The sequence below is a fragment of the Dromiciops gliroides genome, chromosome 6 (assembly GCF_019393635.1).
Source record: "Dromiciops gliroides isolate mDroGli1 chromosome 6, mDroGli1.pri, whole genome shotgun sequence".
Lineage (NCBI taxonomy): Eukaryota > Metazoa > Chordata > Mammalia > Microbiotheria > Microbiotheriidae > Dromiciops > Dromiciops gliroides.
Genome location: NC_057866.1, coordinates 176,572,061 through 176,578,060, shown reverse-complemented (window position 1 = coordinate 176,578,060; position 6,000 = coordinate 176,572,061).

Sequence of the window (6,000 nt, the reverse complement as noted above, 5' to 3'; positions counted from 1 at the left end):
TGCAAATGAGTAATATTTCAATAACATTTTATTTCATTTTTAGATAATCCAAATTTGTGCTTATAAAATATGAAAAAAAAATAATGCCGGTGGTTCATTGTCATGGCATTTAATTCTTCATGTAACAAAGAATCATCATTTTTATTGTGATAATTGGCCAGCTAATGATCTGCTTTCTCACATGACTAATTTAAAGCCCTCAAGTCTTTTCTCTGTTTTGGTTTTATTGTTTGGGTTAATATTAACATTAACTCATTGCTTACATTTATATAATACTTTAGGTTTATAAGTTGTTTTGTGTATAGTATTTTCATTTGGTCCCTGTGAAGTAGTCAGTACAAGTATTTATCCCCAATTTCCAGATAAATAAACTTAAGCTAGAGAATTGGGAGAGATCACGAAGTTCACAGGGTCTAAACGTATAGGAATACATCTCCTGCCTTTGTCTGAGACTATCAGTCCAATTCAGTTCTCAACTCCTTAGTGAACCTTAAAGTAGATAGAAAATGTTCATTTGGGGATTGGGGAAATAAAATCTGCTCTTTAAGAGAATAAATCTACCAGCCTCACTGCAGCACTAATACTCATCCTGACAAAGACCCTCTACATTCTCCATTGGTAGGACACCAGGAAGTCTGTTCAAGAACTATTCATCAATTTGTGAACTGATCCAACTATTCTGGAGAACAATTTGGAACTGTGCCCAAACAGCAACCAAACCTTTTGATACAGCAATACAACTACTAGGTCTGTAATCCAAAGAGATCATAAAAAAGCAGAAAGGACCAAAATGTACAAAAATATTTGTAGCAGCTCTTTCTGAGGTGGCAAAAAATTGAAAATTGAGGGGATAGCCATCAATTTGGGAATTACTGAACAAGTTGTGGTATACGACTATGGTGGAATATTATTGTGCTATAAGAAATGACAAGCAGGCAGATTTCAGAAAAACCTGGAAACACTTAAATGAATAGATGCAAAGTGAAGTGAGCAGAACCAGAACACTGTGCACAGTAATAACAACAATGCAAGATCAACTATAACTGACTTAGCTCTTCTCAGCAACACAATTCCAAAAGATTCAGGATTGGAAATGCTATCCTCATCCAGAAAAAGAACTGATAGAATCTGAATGCAGATGAAAGCATTCTCTTTTCACTTTATTTTTTTGTGGTTTTTCCTATTGCAATTTTTTTTTTTGTAAATTGTTTCTTCTTTTACAACATGATTAATATAGAAATATATTTATTACATCAAATTGTTTACCATCTTGGGGAGGAGGGGGAGCAAAGGCAGAGACAAAGAAAATTTGGAAATCAAAATTTTATAAAAATTGAATGTTAAAAATTGTCTTATATTGTAATTGGGAAAGATAAAATACTATTTAAAAAAAAAACTATTTACCAAGATCAATTCTATTCATTGCCCATGCGTTGACATAGTGGCCAAGTTTGGACTTCATTTCCATTGTAATAGTTGTAAGAAGTTTAAAGTTTATACAATTTGATCCTTAGTAACAAACCTCTGTTCCCACAGCCACTTTTCTGCTCAGGGGTGTCATTGGTTTCAAGAAGAAAAATGCTCCATGTTGCAGATATGAATATGCATCAGATTCCTAGACTATTAGAATAGGTACAGCAAAAACCATAACCATATACTACATGAACTGCTATAGATCTTCAGGGTTGTGGAAGGTGATATATTTCTATGGTATCAAATTTCTCTATTTATCATTGGCTTTGAAATAAAATAAAGAATATAAAGAAATGCATTGATAAGTTTATGCTCTCTAGCAGTAAGACCTATTTTGTTTAAAATCTATAGCATTGATAAGGTGGTTCTGTTTTTTAAATATTTAATGTTTTCTAGTACACAGATGTGATGTTCCTTCATCCATGCACTCCATTAAGATAAATCCTACTTCCATTGACAACATCACATCATTTCCATTGATGCTCCCACGTTATGAGTTTATGATTATGTTAGATTTTTATGACAATCTTCCTTTCATTAATGTAATAGTTTCAATTGTGGTGCATCAATTTGTGAGATATTTGTACTCGCTAACAACTTCTTCAACCATGTGGTAGTATTGTTCAGTTATTTTTTCAGTCATGTCCAACTTTTTGTGACTTGTTTTGGAGTTTTCTTGGCAAGGATATTGGAGTAGTTTTCCATTTCCTTCGCCAGCTCATTTTTCAGAGGAGAAAACTGAGAAAAAGAGATATTTGTCCAGTGTAAAATAACTAATAAGTGTCTGAAAGCAGATTTGAACTTGGGCCCTCTTGACTCCCAAGCCAGTGCTCTATCTACTATGCCACCTAGCTGTAATGTGTTTTAATAATAAGAAGGAGTCACTGGATAAAGGACCAGCCCGGGATTCAGGAAGACCTGAGTTCAAATCTGACCCCAGACACTTGACACTTACTAGCTGTGTGACCCTGGGCAAGTCACTTAACCCCCATTGCCCTGAGCCAAAAAAAAAAAAAAAAAGAGTCACTTTGTTTTCTCATGCAAATATACTGAACAAAACACTTCCATTAGCCCTACCTTCAAAATTGTAATGATTCATCCTTAGGAAAACTACCCTGGTCCCAGCCCTTTTCATGGACATGGAATTTTTCAGTTGAGGTTCTTGAAAATCACCCAACCTGAATCAATCTTCAAAGAAATGGTAAGGTTTTCAAACTATCAACTTTATTGACTATCAGATATCCATGAAACTACCCTCTAACATACCATTTATGTTAGAGAATTTTCATTTAGTGGATTGTAAGAACTACCTGACTTGCCATCAGCCATGACCTTTCTTTATGGAAACTAAACTCTCATTCCTAATGATGCTCAACCAAAGCTCTACTTCTATGTCTCATTGTTTCAACCTGGCTTAAGCTCTGACAGGTCCCACTATGATAGAATGACTTCAAGTATGGGAGAGAAGATGAGGATGGGGGAAAACTACATTGATGATGATGGCAATAACAACAATGACCATGAGGAAACAGTAGAAGTTTCTGGATTCAAATAATTATAACAGAGAATCCTCTATTAGAAGCAAGTTGCAGAGGTAGCTAGGTGGCGCAGTGGATAGAGCACTGGCCCTGGATTCAGGAGGACCTGAGTTCAAATCTGTCTCAGACAATTGACACTTACTAGCCGTGTGACCCTGGGCAGTCACTTAACCCTTACTGCCCTGAAAAAAAACACAAAACAAAAACAAAAACAAAAGCAAGTGTTTGGCAAAGATGTCATAAACCTATTAGCTGTATGGTCCAGGATCAGTCACTTAACCTCTGTATATCTCAGTTTCCTCATCTATAAAAGGAAAATAGTAATAGCATTTACCTCCTAGGGTGGTTATGAGGTTAAAATGAAAATAATATTTATGGTTTTTGTAAACCTTAGAGCACTACATAAAAGCAATTCTTATTCATTTTATGTTAAGATCATAGGTGTTTGAAATGCACATTTGCAAAATGCTTATAAATTTTGCTATTTGAAATTCTGGAAAACTAAATTCACTAGAAAAAAAAATCCTAAGACCGAATCACTAATGGTTTTGTTGATAATTATCACACTCAAGTATGAAAATGTCCAACATTTCACTACCACACATATACCCTAAAGAAGTCAAAGACAAACAGAAAGACTCCAGATGTATACAAATGTAGCAGCACTTTTTATAGTAGCAAGGAATTAGAGAAAAAGTGACAGCCAATTAATTAGAGAATGGCTGATCCAATTATGGAGTGTGATTATAATGGAAAACATAACAAAAATAGAAATCAGAGAAATCTGGAATTCTTGTACTAATTGATTCAGAGTAAAGTAAACAGAACCAGGAGAAGAGTATGCAAAAATGACCACAATAATGTAAAAGAAAACAATATTGAAAGAGTTCAGAACCCCTCTACTATGGCCAGAGCACCGTATTGGGTGATGAGATTCAGATCAGGTATATTTCAGGCCTTCAGGAACCTTGCCTTCTAGCAGGGAGAACATAGCATACAAATAAACAATGCTATAAGATAATATACGATGTATCACAAGAAATAATTAAGTATTTAACATGAATTTATAAGTGGCTTGTTTTTCAAGCTTATATATTTTTTGCATATGGATAAGTTTATATATATATATATGAATGCATATTTTTAAGTCACACGCTTAAGACACAGTATTTTTTCTAAGCCTCATTAAATCAGATTATATCCATCACCTCTGCAAGATACTAAGTGACTTTAATTAGATTATTTGGTAATGAAGAGGTAGAAAGAACTTCCATTCTAACTCCAATGATATGTGTGTATTGATATGTGTATATGTACATATATAACAAGACACATATATGCATACATATATATGTATGTGCATGCATGTACATATATATGTGTGTGTATATATAAATAAATAAAACCAGACACATAATTTAATTGTTTTATGGAAATCCCATTGAGAGAATTTCCTCTGTCAATACAGATCACCACCTGCTGTATAACCTATAGTCTTAGAAAGTAATAATTCAGATCACTGAAGAGTTTGGCAGAATGCCCAGTATCACATGAACATATGTGTAAGAAGCAGGAATTTAGCCTAGGTTGACTCCAAGCATGTTTTTCTATCAGTTCATCCATGTTCCCTCTTTTGATATGTGCAATGGAAAGCTAGAAATGTTTCTGCTCATTGATTTCCTTCCCCTGGATGTGCATTTTTTCTCCTTTTGCTCTTCTCCTTCTCTCCCAGTCAAGCTCTTTCCCCTGTTTCTGAGTGTGTCCACAGTGCTAGGTGAATGGGAAAATTTAATAAAAGCCACTCTGATTCTTATTCTTACTTCTCAGCCCTCTGGGTCATAAATTCAGTATTTCCTACTCTGAGCAGTCATGGACGGAAGTTTGGTCTCTGAATAGAGCAGCTGTTTATCAGAATGTTTTAGTCACTAGAAAAATCATTACTATTTGAAAGGAAAGCTATGTCCAAACCTTCTGCATTAATTTCGATGATGGTGGTGGTGGCAGTGGTGATGTTAATGAGAAATGGACAATGCAAGTACAGGTCAAAGATTTTTTTAATTGCTATAGAACTGATGGTTTTGAAATATAGTTCATTTAATATATCCCTTAATGCCATAGTCAGACTAGAACCAAGATACAGAGGTATATAATTATTTAAAACCACAACTTGGTGATTGTCCTATATTAATGATCTCTGAAATAATCATATAATTATTTGACTGAAGCCTGTCATCCTTGTGTTACTGACACCATTAAAGAGATTTTGAGGAAAAATATTGCTAATGAATGAATGAATGGAAATTTCTTGTAACTAAGTGCTAAGGGCTAGGGACACTAATATAAAAGAGACTCCCTGACTTCACAAGTTCATATTCTAATGGGAGAGATAATACAAAAAAGAGATTTCAGTTACAAGTCAAATGGAAAGGATCCATTGTCATTAGAGTATACCAGCAAAACAGCTGGAAATTTATCTTCTTTAATATTATTTCCACTGACAAAACCATATCCATTTCTAAATCTGAATCCTTTGATGTTTCAAGGACTTTGGTGGTAAAAACTTTCATATCCAGGTCTTTAGTAGCTTTGGCTGCCATGAACGTAGGGGCTAGAATTCTTACAGAATCGGGTGCCAGGTTACATATTTGCAAGCATTGGTTCCTTGGATGATGCCTTCAGGGGTGGTGTTAGGGGTTGGGAGGGGTAACAAACAGTATGCTACTACTCAAGGTGCTGATCTCTTTTCATGGAGTTGTGGGGAAGTGATGGTAGCGGTATTGGCAGTGATTTGACTCACCTTAGGAGTTAGATTTGATATCCAATTAACTCTTAAACAAATGACATATGATCATTTCATTAAGAACCCAAAAGTTGCTATTTGTTTCCCTATGTATGTATTTTATACATCAAAGAGGCAGGATAGCAGGTGGACAGCTAGCCTCAAAGCCAAAAAGACCTTAGTTCTAGTCCTAGTTCTGACACATACTGG